Consider the following 18,028-nt stretch of genomic DNA (forward strand, 5'->3'; position numbering starts at 1 on the left):
CAGAGCTCACCAGCGGACATTTTAAGTCAGTGTTATGTTTATTTGTATAGTTGGATAATCACCCGTGAGGGTATCCAGGCGCTGTGAGCTACTTTACCAGAAAGCAGAAGTGCATGTAAAACAACCTGAAAACGTAGTAGTTGAATTGCGCCTAGTCAGGGCCGTCTTTAGGGCGGTGCGGCTGCAGTGGGTGCTGACCTGGATTGGGGGGCACTGACCTCAGGGGGTTGCTGTGTTTAGCAATAACTTACAAAACTTGTGATTTAAAAGCACCTGTTGAAAAGTTCCTCCCAGCCTTCAGGAAGCAATTAAAATGTCAAGATACCTCTTGTGATTAATGTTCCTACTAGGGAGACAGATGGGAGTTTTGGGGCAGCTTTGACTCTCCATAAAGTTGCGTAGGGTTAATATGCCTGCTGCAAAGAAAATAATTATATTTTATGTGGATAGCTGAGTGGATTGGTAAAGCCAGTCTTTACAAGCGATTTAAAACAAATGAATGTATACCTGAAAGGGGGCTATGGAAAGATGAGAGGCAGTTTTGCCGGTTGGTAGTGAGGGAATCCGAGGAGGTGGTCATGGGGTGGGGGCGCCAAAACAGACTCGCAAGGGCGCCACCAGCGCTAAAGCCGGTCCTGCGCCTAGTTCGCCATTTCGTAATAGCCGACAGCTCTTCAGATGACTGATCACATCCGAGATTGCTGACTCAATGCGGGGGCAAAGTATCCTCATCGTAGATTTGGCAACATAAAGTCACACGGTGAAAAAGTTGGTGTGAATATTACTCATGTAAGATGGCCGCCCCCTTCAGGCGGATGGAGAATTCCCCATTTTCAGACAGAAGACAGCTCTTTCAGTTTCTCTTTTACATCTCCGGGACCAGGAAGCTGCATCCCCATTTACGATCTCCGAATCTTCAATTTGTTGGTAAGAGAGAGTTTTCTAGCGCAGCGGAAATTGGGGTGGTCGGGGGTAGCTGGTCTCAGCGGGGCTCATGTCAGTATCAATGCAGGTACCTGGGGGTCAGGCTGGACTCTGAGGCTTCACCGAAGTCAGATAACTCAGTGGGTTCATTGATTTTCTCGGAGATCAGTGTAAGCCACAGGTCACCTGCTCAGATCGAGTAAGGTGGTAGGTAGCTCAGAGACATGTAGACAGTGGATTGTTTCAATCCCCTATATCTCCCAGTCCTCTGAGTCCCTAACCTTCTGAAGTCCGTGGCTTTGTGGTGGGTGGTCCCGTGGAATGGAGACCAATGTTCCACATATAATGTAAGGTGGATGTACAGAGCACTGCTTGTCACCCGTTAGGGTATCCAGGCGCTGAAAATAGCTCATATTACGTTTGGCACCTTCAGCAAGCCCACGCTTGTGAACTAGCAACACTTTGCATTCTGGGGACTTGAATTTCCCATTTTAGTTAAATTATCAGAGTAAGGAAATGCTGCAGGCTGAAAGCAAGGCTCCCTAAATGTGTCTCAGGTGACGTGGCTTCTTGGCAGCTGTTTTTATATAGCATAGTAGGTCTGGGGGCAAGCGACCCTGCTCCAGTGAGGGCAGATTTTTTATTTTATTTCTGTGATTTTTGAGATCAGTGGAACCTATAGAACGCACAAAGAACAGAAAGGGAGAGGAGGAGCCCAAAAGCTGCAATCCAGACATTAAAGCTCAAATGCATGGCAGCAAGAGGTGGGTCTTAAGATGTTTATGGAAGGGCCTGTGGTTGGTATCCGGATGGCAATTTGATGGAAGAGACATGTCCTAAAATTATTTTGTTTCTGTTTTGATGATTGAAATTAGAGATGATGCCCCCCCACATCTCTAAACCCCTTCCACCAGTCGAGGCAGTATCCCTATAAAGCGCATTTTCCTTGTTTGCGCCTGATGTACCTTTTAAAAGGTGTGCCCGGCGGAAACAAGGAAAATGCGCTGTATTAGAATGAATGCACTGCTCCCAGGACAGCCGCGAACTCGCGCTGCCCTGGGACAGCGCATTAATGTGAAAAAAGGAACAGCTGCTTTGAAGCCACTCCGTGTTTCACAGTGCAGGTGGGAACCTGCCTGCACTTTTGGGGGTGGGGAGGAATTTGAGATCCCATTGCAGGCGGGTGCAGTAAGTGACTGCACCCGCATGCAAGGGGATGTCTGAGGGGTCCATTGGACCCCTTTTCCCCCCTCTAGAGGGCTGCCATCTGGGGGCACACAGACAGTGTGCCTGACATCTTTTAGGTGGCGCATTGTCAGTTTACCTCCTGACAGCTTGTTCGCCTCTGCGCCTGCATATATGATACGGCGTGGATGCAGAGGCAAAGGGATTCCCTCATTCCACACCCCCATGCAAATGAAGGAACAGCCTCTGATGATAACGCTGGCGCTTTATGTTCGCGAGCACTATTGATATTACAAAAGCATCTGTGGCCCTTTCTGTAATACCAAAGTGCCCGGAGGTGCGCAAAGCAGGCACAAATGGCCGTTGCCCCTGCGGGGTACTTCCGTAATAAGGCCTCTGGTGATAAAAGGGGATGGATCCCACAACACTTCCAGTATGTGCACAAGCCCACCCGAGGATTCAGGTTAGGAAAAGGGGACCTGGAGTGTAAGTGATGGTACGAGAAAAAGGCATTCAGAGTAGTGAAGATTACTGGTATGTAATTGAATCATTACCTGCTCAACCTGTATCTCCTACCAATACTTACTAAAATGAGGATATACCAAAGCCACACAAGGACAACCTGAATCCTAAAGAACAAATCAGCTCTTGGATAATGCCATCGAAACTTCTTTATTCTTTGCCAACCAGAGAGAGGACACAGCAAGCAGAGTGTTCAAGGCTGAATGGCAGCCAGGATCTTTGTACCACAAAATAGAGCGTCTGCCACCTCCAGTCGATAATGGGAAACAAAGGTAGATGGGGATGCCAAGTGGCCTCTCTACAGATGTCAACAACAGAAACACCAGCAGTTTCAGCCCAAGAGGCCGCCATTCCATGTGTAGATCTTCCCTGGTCCCCACTTAGCAATTGCTTGTTTTGTGAGACATAAAAAGAAATGAGAGACCTAATCCATCTACTTAAGGTAGGAGTGGATGCCTTCTGAGCATGACGGAGAACACCAAAATTTATAAACAAATTCTTGCATATGTCTGAAATCCTGTGTTCTTGACAAATAGACTTTCACTGCCGTTACAGCATCCAAGATGTGCCACACTTCTTCCTTAGGTGGAGAGGGAGTTGGAAAAAAGGAGGGTGTAGGAAGCTGGGTGCTAGTTGCAGTACCCCTCCCCCCTTTTTGCCTGGGTTTTTGATGCAATTTTGATTTATGTGCACTGGGTTCTTGCTAACCAGGTCCCCAGTGCCAGTATTCCTTTCCCGAAATAAGACACCTGGTCACTTGATCCCCAAGTGGCCAGGCCCTTTAGCAGCTCCGTAAGTCCCTAGTAAATTGCACCACTGTTACCTAGGGCATGAGTACTGAAGAGCGGCCCTGAGAGCTGCAGCATAACTTGTGCCACTTTTAAGGGACCCAGCACCAAACTCATGCAGACTGCCATTGCAGGCTGTGTGACAAGGTGCTCCCTAAAAGTGAAAACACAACATGGTACACACACTGTGTGCCATGTCCCCTAAACATGCATGTAATATTTGTAAGTCACCTCTACAGCAGGCCTTACAGCCCTAAGGCAGGGTGCAATATATAACATGTGAGGACATATCTGCCCAAGCAGAAATCCCCCTTGGAGGCAAGTGCCACTGTTGGCATGGTTATCCCCCCACCCCCACCTTTTGCCTAGTGTTGATGCCAACTTTGAAAGATTGAAAGTATGTCGGGATTCTGCTAATCAGGCCCCAGCACCAGTGTTCTTTCCCAATAACTGTACCTTTGGTTCCACAATTGGCACAACCCTGGCACATAGTTAAGACCCTTGTAAAAGGTACCCATGGTACCAAGGGCCCTGTGGCCAGCGAAGATGTCTAAGGGCTGCAAAATGTATTATGCCACCCTAGGGGACCCCTCACCCAGCACATGTACACTGCCTGGCAGCCTGTGTGTGCTGGCGGGGAGAAAAAGACAAAGCAAAGTCGACATGACACCCCTCTCAGGGTGCCATGCCCACAAACCACTGCCTGTGGCATAGGTAAGTCACCCCTCTAGCCGGCCTTAAATCACTAAGGCAGGGTGCACTATACTAACAGTGTCTTAGTCCATCCTCTGACATTGTAAGTGCAGTGTAGCCATGTTGAGTATATGGTCTGGGAGTTTGTCATTACAAACTCCACACCTCCATAATGACTTCACTGAATACTGGGAGGTTTGGTATCAAACTTCTCAGCACAATAAACCCACACTGATGCCAGTGTGGGATTTATTGAAAAATGGATACAGAGTGCGTCTTAGAGATGTCTCCTGTATGTTAGCCAAAATGCTAGTGTAGGACTGACCTTTCTGTGCCAGCCTGCCACTTTCAGACAATTGTCTCACAACATGGGGTGAGTGCTTTTGTGCACTCTGTGGTCAGAAACAAAGCCTGTCTTCGGTGGAGGTGCTTCACACCTCCCCCCTACAAGAACTGTAACACCTGGCGGTGAGCCTCAAAGGCTCAAGCCTTGGATTACAGTGCCCCAGGACACTCCAGCTAGTGGAGCAGCCCGCCCCCTGGACAAAGCCCCAAGTTTGGCGGCAAGTCCGGAGATAAAATTAGGGAAAACATGGAGGAGTGACCACCCCAGCCAGGACCACCCATAAGGTGTCCAGAGTTGAAGTGACACCCTCCCTGCAGAATCCTCCATCTTGGTTTGGAGGACAGGGACCAATAGGATTAGGTTTGTGCCCCCCTCTCCAAAGGGAGTGGGAACAAGGAGGGTGTAGCCACCCTCAGGGACAGTAGCCATTGGCTATTGCCGTCTGACCCCTAAAACGCCCCTAAATCTAGGATTTAAGGGCCTCCCTGAACCCAGCTCACAAGATTCCTGGTGACCTACAAGAAGAAGGGCTGCTTAGCTGAAGCCCCCCGTAGAGAAGAAGGAAGACGACAACTGCTTTGGCCGCAGCCCAACCAGCCTGTCGCCTGCTTCAAAGAACCTGCAAAAGAACAGCGACATGTCCAGCAGGACCAGCGACCTCTGCCAAGCTCCAGAGGACTGCCCTGCATCCAAAAGGACCAAGAACTCCCGAAGACAGTCACCCTGTCTAAGAAAAACCAACAACTAAGGACTCCCACCTCACTCCGGGTGCGTGAGTCCTGACCACTCTGCACCCAACGCCCACGGCCTGTGACTAGGTGGTCCACCCAGCTAGTGATTGCGAGCAAGTGCCCACCCTGGGTTGACCTCTCTACCCCTCCACAACGACGCCTACATAGGGACCCCCCAGACTGCAAAGCCTCGGACGAAGTTATCCGACGCACTGCACCTGCAGCCCAGAGGCCTTGGAGAAATCGGCAACCGGTGCAGCTACGTTCAGTAGGCGGCCCTTCTCCCTATCCAACCAGTGGTGTGTCCGAGACACCACCCTGGACCTCGCTTTCAGCCTCTGAGTGACCCACAGGGTCCCCTCATAGACCAGCATTGGAAATCTGACATCCTGTTTGCACCCTGCACCCGGCCGCCTATGTGCCGCAGAGGGTGTGTGTTTGGTGCCTATTTGTGGCCCCTCCAGTGCTCCTCTAACCCCAACCCCCCCCCCCCCCAAACACCCGGTCTGCCCTCTGAGTCGCGCGTACTTAGCTGCAGGCAGACCTGATTCCGAGTGCTCCCTGTCTTCATAGGAGCCCACTTTAAATTTTCTCATCTCTGATCTGTGCACCCGGCCGGCCCTCTGTTGCTGGTGGTTAGTGTTTGTGGTTAACCTGAACCCCAACCGGTGGACTTCCTAAAACCCAGAGCCTGAAACTGTAAGTGTTGTACTTACCTGCAAAACGATCTAACATTTCTTCCCCCCAGGAACTGTTTGTGAAAATTGCAGTGTCCATTTTTTAAAACAGATTATTGCTAATATTTCAAGAACTGTATAACTTATCGATTTCAAACAAAGTACTGTTGGTACATGTGTGAAATATGAATCTATTGATGTACTTACCTGCAATTTGAATCTTGTGGTTCTAAAAATAAACTAAGAAAATATATTTTTGATATATAAAAACCATTGGTCTGGAGTTAAGTCATTGAGTGAGTGCTTCTTCTATTGTCTGGGTGTACAAGAAATTCTTTGCACTACCCTCTGATAAGTCTAACTGCTCGACCACACTTCCACAAAAGAGGGCATTAGTATTATCTACTTTAGCCTTTGTTAAGCCTCTGGGGAACCACTGGACTCTGTGCACACTATATCTCATTTTGATATAGTATTACAGAGCCAGCTCCCTACACCTCTGCTATGACTTTGTCGATTCTTAGACATACTAAGTGAACATGGAAACCATTTGAAATACATGTGCTGGACACTGGTCAATACGAGTTCCCCAGCGACATGATGGCTTCACTGAAAGGAGGGATTTTGGTATCAAACATCTCGTATTAATAAACCCTCACTGATTCTAGTGATGGATTTATTAATACATGCACCGTCTTGTGTGTGGTGGAATTTAGGAACTCTGGACAGGGTGATACCCACTCCCCACAGGAAGTGGTGATATAGGGGGTGTAGTGACCCCAAGCGTGAGTAGGGCATTGGCTACTACCCTTCACTCCTAACGCCCCCTAAATAGAGTATTTAGGGGACCTGATACCAGATCTGGGGATCTTCACTGGACACAAAAGAAGGAGTGGGCAAGAAGCCTGCTGAACCTGCGATCCAAGGAGCAAGACTGACTGGGCGCCAACCCTGCTGGCCTACCTGCTGCACACGACCCTCGAGGAGCAACTGACCTGTCTGTGCGCTGCAGCCTCCAAGAAACTGGGAGAGCTGTCAGTGCTTCAGAGATCACCAAGAAGAACTACTTTGGAGTAGAGGAGCTGCCCCCCTGCATCCACAGGCACCCAAGAAAGAACTGAGAGAACTGGGACCGCAAAAACCCAACGTTGGACGCTACCTCTATACCTGAGCCACCTAGCCCCTGCTGAGGTGGGTCAACGGTGTCAGCATAGTCCTTCCCTCCAGAGACGAAGCCCACCTTGAGTGGTCCCACCGTGGACTTCCCCAAGGCATCTGCAACCTGTTTCTGCAGACCCCCCTGCAACCGCAAGTGACCAGGAGACAAAGATCCAATGCCTCAGGACATCTTTGCACCCATCTGCTTTGGACCGAGGAGAACCTGTGGACCTCAAGGGTTGAGCCCCCCTATGAGTTCCCCTAGACCAGTGGTTCCCAACCTTTTGACTTCTGTGGACCCCCACTTTACCATTACTGGAACCCAGGGACCCCCAGTTAATCATTATTGAAATCCGGGGACCTCCCATTAAGTCATTATTGAAAGCTGGGGACCACATCTATTGATATTATTTAATTTTCTAAGCAGTCGTGGACCTCTGATTCGGCTTTGCAGACCCCCAGGAGTCCCCGACCACAGGTTGGGAACTACTGCCCCAGACTGATCTCCTAGTCTTTCCCTGCAGCAACTTTGTACCCGGACCGATCCCCATGGACTTACATGTGGCAGGCGATGCGTAACTGCGCCCCTGCTGAACTGCACCCCTGCACCCGGCCGCCCCGTGCCGTCTGAGGTGAACTGCTTGTGTGGCCTTGGACCTTGCCCCATACTGTCGCTAAGTCCAGGAGATTTGTCCTGTACGTTGCTGTACTCTATCTGGTTTGCCATCTTTGTTTTCCTCCATAGGATTGCATTGCAGTTTCCTAAAAATGCACTAAAAAGTGTCAACTTTTCAAAACTCTAAAAACTCAAAAAGTACTCACCTGACCCCGGTGATCTTGGCATCTAGATTTATATAATGTTATTTTTATAAATTGGAGTCGGATTTCTTTGAGTGTGGGTCTCACTTACTGTACGAGTGTGTGCCTTACGTGTTTAGCACTACCCTCTGATATGCATTTGGGATGTCATTTGTGCCTCTGTGATACCTCTGGGGTTTGTCTGGACTCTTTGCACAGTGTACCTCATTTTGGTCTACTTTATAAAGAGCCAACTTCCTACAGAGGGCAATGTTATTTCCTGTTGCTGATGAAAAGAGGAGACCTTGGACCCAGCTTGAGAATCAAGCTATCAGCAAATAGGGGAGGGGTTTGGAGTTGAGGTGCAAACTGGGGGAACTTGAACTTGTTTGATTGGTTCTACCTAAGTCACATGGTGCCTGTGTAGATGTGAAAGACCTCATTTTAGTAAGTACTGATACGAGATAAAGATTGAGGAGGTAACTAAAAATTTAGAGAGGTGGGTGGAGGATGAATGAGAAATAGAGTCTAGGTGTTGCACTTGAAGTATCTATTAGAGGTGATGGAATTGGAAGAAGATGTTCTCGAAATAAATTGACCTGGATGGAAAAGGAGAATTCACTGTTGTAAAAAACTCTAACGTTTCTGCTAAACTTGATTCAGCGGCATGGAGGACCTAGTGAGTCACTTCAGACAGAGCTCAAAACTCAAGGGTTTGCTGCCATCAAGGCATACCGAATTGTTCATCATTCATGCTTGGACATGTTGGAGGCAATCAAGTCAAATTTGTTTTCTTGTTCTTTCGGGATGTTTATATGTATTTAAGTCTCATCAGGATGCATATGTTAGCTGATATTATAGACATTGATGATTGCTGTGTGGGCAGTCACATATATGTTAAAAAAGTGAACATGATCCATGGTGGACCCCAGAGTTCTAGCAGGTAATTTGTGATAGCAGTGTGGGCCACCAGATGCGAGAAGCGATCTAGATCATTGGAAAACAATACCTGGGTATTCCAATAGGGTAAGGAGGATTCTGTCGACAACTGTGTTGATTGCTGTGGGCAGCTCCAGTGAACCGTAGCTCTTCTCTAATGTTCAGATCATCGAGCCCTGAAGTCTGTCTGAAAGTTGCTGAGGGGGTTATTATTCTCTTCCTAGTAAGAGTTGTGAGGTGACAACTGCTTCAATGATTTTAGCAATGGTGGAAAGTGCATAAACTGGTTTGTTGTAGACCACCACCTTTGTGTCAGTGGCAGGCAGTGCTTTATTTGTGAAAAGTATTAGTGCAATAACCAAACTTTCTCTTTGGAGGCTGAACTAGGAAGGGGTGTAAGCCAAGGAGGAAAGATTTACATTCATCACTTTTTGACCATTTACCTGCAGCAGGTGCAGTACTACCAAGCACCTTTTATCTGTATCACCCTGGCTTTCTGTTCTACAGTCATCTTGGATGAGGAGCAGCAAGCACACCATCTGGGAGCATGTGCAACAGTTCTTTTAATTCCATTATGTCTTTTTGTGGAAATGGAAGAAGGGCTGCCAATAGACTGACGGTTTAAGCATCACTGTATTTGTTGTTCTTCTGTTTCTGTGACTTTACAGGACATAAAACAAGGACCGATCTACATGAGTGCTGGTGGTGCACCCATACCTATCAGCCCAAAATACATACTGGCAGCAGGTTTCTTGGGTAGAGGTGTAATGTTAGTATGTTAAGTTTGGCTGGGATGTCTCTAGGAAGCAGGGACACATCAACAAGCCATACAATGAGGTGCATTAGAGCCACGGGCCAAGTTTAATGGTTTGAGTATTGCAGGTGTCTTAAGGAGTGGTGACAGGTTTGAGTTTGTTGCAGGCGTGGCTGAAGAATTCCGCTCCTCCGGCAGAGTTTGCAGAGTTTTCCGCGCTCCACCCTTGGCGCAGAGTTCCAAAAAACTCAGCAAAATGACGCAGAGCGGAGTTTTTTCTCTGGCACGGCTTGCCAACGTTAAGTTGGCGAGAGAGAGAAATCACTAAGTTGGTGAGCGAGATTTCTGAACACGTGTGGTCGTGGCACGTTGCTACTGATCGTGTTGAGAAAGCTGCCACTCGCATTGAAGCTGCTGCTTAAGTAGAAAATCAACTATAGCGGCAGAAATAAATTCGTGTGATGCTGTTTGCGTTGATTTACAGCATGGGAGAAACCACTGGCACTGAAAATCAGCACGAATAGTGCAACTTACCCAAAGTCCGCCGCTCACGGAACTCCGCGTAGCACGGCAGAGTTTTTTGGGCACTTTGCGTAGTTCCACGTAGAAGAACTCCACCCAGGCCTAGTTTGTTGTTGATTTTGTCAATCTAGTTTTCAGTCACTTGAATGAAAATTTCTCAGAAGGTGCTTGGATCTGAGACAGGATGAATGCCTTTGGAGAGGAAGCAGGTGACATGTTGGAATGGAGTTTGGTGGTTTTGTCATTGAAGAAGGAGATGAGGTTGTTTCTGTGCTGTTGTTATGATGATACTTTGATATAAAGGAAGGTATTTGTGATCACCTCCTTGGAAACGCCCCCACCGACTACACACATAACCTGGGCATCATCCCGGACTCCATGCTCTCCATGTCTGGCCAAGTTAACACCATCTCATTGTCTTACTTCCACACCCTGCGCCTACTTTGGAAGATTTTCAAGTGGCTCCCCACCGAGACAAGAAGGCGGTCACTCATACACTTGTCAGCAGCAAAGTAGACTATGGCAACGCACTCTCTGCTGGCATTACAAAGAAGGTACAAACAAGACTACAGAGAATCCAGAACGCAGCAACCAGACTCATCCTGGATATCCCTCGCCACAGCCACATCACTGCCCACCTCAGAGACCTATACTGGCTCCCGGTCAACAAACGCATCACCTACAAGCTATTGACACACACCTACAAGGCACTGCACAACATAGGACCAGCCTTCCTCAAACACCGCCTGACCCTCTAAATCCCCACCAGGCAGCTCCGATCCTCCCAGCTCCCCCTCGCCGCCATCCCCAGAATCAGGAAGAGCACAGCTGGAGGCAGATTCTTCTCTTATCCCGCAGCCCGGACATGGAACACACTCCCACTCAACCTCAGACAGGCCACCTCACGGAAGCAGTTCAGGAAGGATCTCAAGGCCTGGCTTTTCGAGTGAGCAGCACGCCCGCAACAGCGTCTTGAGAACCTACGGGTGATAAGTCACGCTTTACAAGTGTTTGATTGATTGATCATTGCATGGTAGTCACAGAAGGGTTGTTTTGAGGAGTTATCAGCTTTCTCAATATGAGATTGCAAGTATGGTTATTTTGTTTTAACTACGGCTGCTTTGTCATCATTTTAGTTGATACTACTAGTAATTCTGTCTGATGGGTGTCAAGGCTTTTTCCAGTACCTTTGTAGGCACCTTTCATTTTAAGAGTCAGAGTTTATGAAGAGTTCTACCGTTTAATTTCAAGAGTTAGAACTTTTGTTGTATGTGTATTTGTCAGATTTAACTCCATTTTGGTGAGCGGAGCAAGCTCCTCCAGCTGTGATGATTATTAGGATGTGTTTGAAGACATTAAATGAGTTTTCCGGTAGAAGGTATTGCTTGTCAGCAAGAGCAGGAAGCATGTCTGAAGTCTTGATATAGATTAGGTTTCTGGTGAAGGATTGGGTGCGAAGGGAGTTTTTCAGGTTCTGAGTTCTCATTGGGCACTGACAGATGGATATAAGTCTGGTCTGAGCCTGATAATGGTTGCTAGTCAGTAATGGTCAGATTCTGGACTTGAGAAAATACTTAGTTAAACTATGGCTAGGTTTTTGCTTGGCTGAGACAACCATTTAGGAGTAGCCCAGCATTCCCTTGTTAGCCATTGCATCTTGTGCAGCAGAAGAGTTTAGAGTAGTATCAGTCCAAATGTTGAAGCGTATGAGGACGATGGAGCACTTTGAGGAGGACCATTAAGATTGAGGTTGCTCTGAGAATTTGGAGAAATCAGCTATTTATTGTGTTAATGTAAATAAAGTGAGAACCTACAGGTTTAATCTGAAAAATGCTTAGTATTTACGGCTCCAGGGGCCATTTTAGTTTGTGACATACGATATATAAACTGTCAACCATAGCTCAGTGTAATCCCTGGTACCTCTTGCTCCTCTTAGTTTGAATGAGGTCCATTTGAAGGAGGCAACACAAAAGGATGATGGACGGAGTGCTGAACAATGCAAATACTCACCCCCAGTCACAGATCTGGGTTTAATCCATCGATCTTTTGCTCACCATGCCACCCCAGTTTGGACCCAGCCATATGCAAATCAGTCTTGATCCTGTTCCTCATGGGAACAGTCCAGTCCGAACTGCCAGGCCAGGTCCTCCCTGGACTGGAAACAAGCATACTGGGACCGGTTTCAGGGTATCACCCTTCATCAGCCAGGCTAGCTTGAATCCAGTGGCACAGTGAGCAAGAGACCCACGTCTGGGCATACCCTCCCCACTTAGGGCAATTTTAGCAACACAAAAGGATGATGGACGGAGTGCTGAACAATGCAAACACTCACCCCCAGTCACAGATCTGGGTTTAATATATTGTTCTTTTGCTCATCATGCCACCCCAGTTTGGACCCAGCCATATGCAAATCAGTCTTGACCCTGTTCCACATGGGAACAGTCCAGTCCGAACTGCCAGGCCAGGTCCTCCCTGGACCAGAAACAAGCATCCTGGGACTGGTTTCAGGGTATCACCCTTCATCAGCCAGGCTAGCTTGAATCCAGTGGCACAGTGACCAAGGGACCCACGTCTGGGCATACCCTTCCCACTTAGAGCAATTTTAGCAACACAAAAGGATGATGGACGGAGTGCTGAACAATGCAAACACTCACCCCCAGTCACAGATCTGGGTTTAATCCATCGTTCTTTTGCTCACCATGCCACCCCAGTTTGGATCCAGCAATATGCAAATCAGTCTTGAGCCTGTTCCTCGTGGGAACAGTCCAGTCCGAACTGCCATTTAAAGGAGGGCAATGAGCTGAGTTTATTTCAGTGGCCCTATCCGGAGTACCTGAAGTAATGCAACCCGTAGTAGCACAACAGGGGTCGGCCATCGGTTCTTAGCGTGGGGTTGTGTAACACAGGACTGTATGTCCAGCCAATACAAAAAAATGTCTCCCATTGTGGTTTTGTTTTACCATGCTGTGTCAAATGACCGTAGACCCATGATATGTGTATCACATACCCAAATAATTCAAAATAATAGATACAGATCTCTCTCCACTCACTCTAAGATTGAACTTTTCTTTCTTAGCCCCTTAAGCTATCCCTCTTTTGAAGCATTCCTAACGCTGTGTGTACCAGTGAGGTGATACAGGAACACTCTTGTGGAAGAGGCATTGCCGGCTTCTTGGTCACTAGGAGAGAATGCTCCCTCTAGTCTCTTTTGCAGGAGACCAATATGGGGAATGGGTTATCTGTGATGTCACAATCTAGGATATCTAGACTGGTGTCTTGTAGACCACTGACACATTTAACATTATTTAAATTGAATAAGTTGTATGTGACAGGCTCACATACAAGGTTGGTGGCCCTTATGGTGTCCTACAGTTTTGGTCCACTTACTGTTTTCCTCCCAGTGTCCTTGGCACAGGGCTGACAGAGGAGAACCTATTGTTTCACTCCTAGATTCCTCGGAGACTACCATTCTGTCTTCTGGAATGGTGAAGGGTTTATCAACCCAAGGGATAACCTACTAGTGGTTCTGACCAGGCAAAGCCTAAATCTCTCTGCAGATGATGAAGAACTAGCCTGTTCTTTCACAGAGCATTCCAGCTAAGGAAGGCTTCAGACCCGAATTCAACTACCCGCTTATGCCAGATTCACTGGCAGCCAGGCCACTGTTTCCCTGAGAGTGTGGTCTATTATCCCTGGATGTTTCATGCCAGCTGGGGCTCGCCAAGAGGAATTGTCCCACCCCACCATGCCTGTGAAGGGGTGGGTACAGTGTCCTCTGAAGTATCTCTTACCTGGCAGCTCTTCTTGAATATTCTGGAATCTTCTATCATCATCCACATACGTTCCTTTCCCACATGCAGCCAACCATTCATCCCAGACTTTACCCATTCACTTCTGCAAGTACATTTTCCATGGCACTTAGGAAGTCAGTTATGCCTCTCACTGCAGGAACACCACCACCCCAGAGTCAACACAAAGGCCTAGTCTCCAAATATTCGCTCACACACATTGGTAGGATACAAGATCCCTACGGATGCCTCAAATTTCCTGTGTTACTTAATAGCAGTGGACACCTAGAGTTGAATGGAATGTGACACCAATGCTCTTGGTGGAGCATGTCACATGAGGTACACCTCTTAAAGTTTGAGAAACTGCAAATTACAGACTGTGGAACAAAACAAAAATCCAATACCATCCCCACAGCTGTGTTGCCTGTATGTTTTTGTTTCAAGATTTCCTTGCATTCTTACTTTTTGGCACAACTGGTGGGGATACTAACCTCTAGTGACCCTTCAATCTGTAGGTCTGTTGCACCTAAGGGACACCCTTTGCTATGCTATTAGATGGAAAGACATTGAGCTCCCCATCTTTTAATCTCGAAGAGTCTAGCCCCCTTAATCACATGTGCACAAGCCATGGGTAGTGGCAGCATAGTTGTAGGTTCTGGGCTGTATATTGCAATTGGAGAACCGAAATTCTGGCCTCTCTCTGGAAGTAAAGGCCAGAAGCTTGGGGAAGTGGCAGCTCCACTGTGTTGATTTTTTTGGTGAAAAGTATTGTTTGAAATCACTGCTGCAGTGACACTGCTGAACAGTTTACTAGCTTTGTGAATGTTGCCAGTGCATCTGTCATTGGCCACCGGTCTTTGAAGCAGCTTTCCTCATATGCAAGGATGGCATTTGCAAGATGGGGTATGGATGCTGCTCACAGAGGACGAAGCCGACCCCCCACGTTGTCCTCTACGGTTCTTTTTTGAGGGACTTTCTAGATGGGAATATACAAAGTACCCCGATAACGCATTCTCCTAAGGGGAGTAATTGGTCATTTCCTTGTAGCGTGGGATAGTAGAAGGCATTGTTAGGAGATGTCGATCCAGACTCCTCACTGAGAAGGGAAACTGGCTGAGCCTTTGAAGATGCACCAACTGGGATGACCGCAGCAGGTGCCCAACCGCTTGACTTCAGAACATTAAATGGACCTCTGTGGGTTTCAGCACCTCACGAGGGGCCAGAGAAGGGCTGCAGCCTGAGAAACATACTTTCTCTTGTACCACCTTTTATTATTTGTATCTTCTTTAATTGAGCCTGGTATAGTTGATGGTCCAGCGCCCACTGCGCCCACCAGTTTGCTGCAGTTGGGATCCAGACAGCCTCTGCCCCTTCCTATCCTGGAGTTTGATCCCCTTGATGTGAGGAGCCACTGACGTGGTGTCTTTAGAGCTACCTGGTTTCAAGTAACCAAACTCCACTAAGCTTACAGCTTGGAGGTCAGCCTATTACCCTGGTCAACATACACTTGAACCTGGAGCCCTGGAGTCACTGTCTCCTATATTTGTATGTTAGCAGGTACATTGTAACTTTTTTGTTAATTGCTTTTGCTTATTTTTGTGGTGTATTAAAAGTTCACAAACACTAAGGTTCGAACATCAGATGTTAGTAACTTGCTACAAAATAACCCATTTTGGTGGGAGGAGTGTATCCTCCCTTTCCAACCATTGATTGTGAATAGTCACAGTTTGGTAACACTGCCTTTTTGCTGTTCAACTGCATAGATTTTGGATATTGTTCCTTTTGTGTTCTGAGCTTTGCAAGTATAGATGAGTGTCAGCATTATACAGTTTTAAAATCCAGGTGCCCTGTTACATTGTGTCATTACCGTGTCCATTGACTATTGTGTACTGTGCTGTATTGTACTTTCTGGAGGATTTTCAGCTTTTCTTGAAACCATCCATATTTGTGTGTGTATGTCGAATTTCGGATAGATAGATAGTTATTATTAAAGCGTTGATTTGCCACACATAGATATGGCTGTGCATGCACATCTTTATTGTAGCTGTTTGTTGTGTTTTTTTACATCTAGCCTCCCCCTACTGTACCACCTCCAAGCTAGCTCTTAATTGCTCATCGGTGCCTACCCAGAGAGTTAAAGCAATTAAGAGCCCGATTTAGAGTTTGATGGATGGAGTAAAGACAGTCAGGGTGGCGGAGGACTTTCTATCAGCTACCCTGTCATTACTTTGTCCTCCAAATTTAGAGTTAATTGCTGTCACAATGGTTCAAACAAAGTGATTTAAAAGTTTTGTGTGCGTCCGTCATTGATAATTGACACAAGACATTTTTTAAACGTTTTTACTTTTCTGGAAAAACAAACATCCAGAGGGGGAGTTTATATTTGGAAAACTAAAGACTTATGGTCCCAACAGCATGGGAGGTTTCTCGAATGGTGGTAAGGGGGGTAGGGGGATGATCATTTTTTTGATATTTTTACTGTCCTATTCCTGGTGGTGACAGATAGTAACAAAAACTAAAGGCCATCTGACTGCCCACTATAAATAGGGCAAGCATTTTTATGACTTACCTAGGACAGCTTGTACTCCCTCTGGCCGTTGGAGGAAGATTTACACCGATGGTGTGCTAAGAATTTATTTGCACCAAGCGGTTGCACATTGTGCACCAACTTTTTTCAAATTTATTATGATTTTGAGATTCCACTAATAGTTCAGTTTGCAAAATTTGTATTCGCAGTGGGTCCCAATCCAACCTATCTCATGGACATTGAGGTAGTTTAAAATTGAGACTGGGTTTGAGCAGCGTCAGAATTGGCCGCCGGGTAGGCTGGGAGCCTGTGCCTGCAGCGAGGAGAAGCAGGAGCGGAGTGCGACAGTTAAGGTAAGTATTTTTCTATTTTTATTTTTAAGTTTTTTTTAATTCCCCCTGTCCCCTCCCCCACGCTCCGCCTTCCCCTTCTACTTGCCACGAGACGTTCCTGATTTTAGCCTGCTATAGTCAGCCGTCTAAGACCTCGAAAAAGTATACATATGTTACTAGACCTGCAGGTCGAGTAACTTGAAAAATCTACTCGACTTAGCTGTAATGTACTTGACCCTAGGCAGTTAGTTTACAGAGCCACTTTTTTCTTCATTCTCACATACGAGTGCACCTTCAAATATGTGAGCTCATCATTTTTGCTGCACAAAAAACCTCTTTTGTTTGATTAAATAGACAAAATGTTTGTTCCATGTATAATAAGAATTTAGCCCACATATAGGGGACAAATTGTCCATGACTTGCCTCTTAGTTTATTAATAGCATTGCCATCAAGCCAGAAATGCTTCTCTGTTTATGTTCAAACACTCACTTTTAATAAATATATTACTAAAGCATGATGTGGTAGCATACTGTCATTTACAGACAGTAAATTTCCAAGAAATGTCCAAAGACCTTTGCACTAACTTGCAGCTTTACTGAATTGAGTTTTACAAAACATAATTATCTTTTGCACACAATTAAGTTAAGCGTTCTGATTTGTTTTCGTGCATTTAAATAATTTTTTCATCAAAAATAAATACAGAAAATGGGCTTTCACAACTACTGAAATATATTTTGAAATGTTTGTACAGTTTACTCACTGTGAAATTAAAGACTGTATGGTGTCAGGTTTTTCCTAATAAACAACATTTAAATTACTCTTTTTACAGCAGGTCAGAGAAGTTCACCTTACAAAATCCTGGAACTCTGCAGTGAGAAGGGAAATTAACAAACTGACTTTTGACCTCTGTCTCTCAACACAGAACAAATGTGACAACATAACAAGATTTAAAGGGGTCTTTATTGCTCCTTTACTTTTTGACTGAACAGAACACCTGTTCATTGTCAATCAGAAGGGGTGAGGAGGATGTAAAAAATAGCTTGACATGATAAAAAATGACTCGCCATAGTGAGTGTTCGAGAATATTTTTCATGTTTGAGTACATTTTTCGAGGCCTGAGACTGGTATGATCATCTTTAAATAAAATAAACCTTTTTTTAAAAGGCATTCAAAAAGAACATTTTATTTTTGTAAGGTTTCTCGTGAACCACAGCCTAATTCCCAACAAAAGTTTTTTAACATTCGCAAAGGGGAAGAAGTCCCAATAGTAATCCTTCCCTTCTGTGAATATTATCACCTCCTTTGAGTTCTCTGTAACTTGTATCAGTATCTAAAAATGGTCG

The 18,028-nt window shown here is 46.2% G+C and overlaps 1 protein-coding gene across 3 annotated transcripts in view; it reads left to right on the forward strand.

Annotated features, from left to right (window-relative positions):
• Nucleotides 1-706: 706 nt before the first annotated feature.
• The window catches only part of LOC138299176 (butyrophilin subfamily 2 member A1-like), a 143,070-nt gene continuing 125,748 nt past the window's right edge, over nucleotides 707-18,028 (forward strand). The window contains exons 1-3 of one of the 3 annotated variants that reach the window (XM_069237268.1): nucleotides 721-927; nucleotides 1,590-1,688; nucleotides 16,562-16,705. The gene's annotated coding sequence lies outside the window, so the exon portion shown is untranslated. Of the gene's footprint in view, nucleotides 928-1,589; nucleotides 1,689-16,561; nucleotides 16,706-18,028 lie in introns of all 3 variants that reach the window. The other 2 variants (XM_069237267.1, XM_069237269.1) reach the window with 2 other exon arrangements.

Source organism: Pleurodeles waltl, chromosome 6 (genome assembly GCF_031143425.1).
Source record: "Pleurodeles waltl isolate 20211129_DDA chromosome 6, aPleWal1.hap1.20221129, whole genome shotgun sequence".
NCBI lineage: Eukaryota > Metazoa > Chordata > Amphibia > Caudata > Salamandridae > Pleurodeles > Pleurodeles waltl.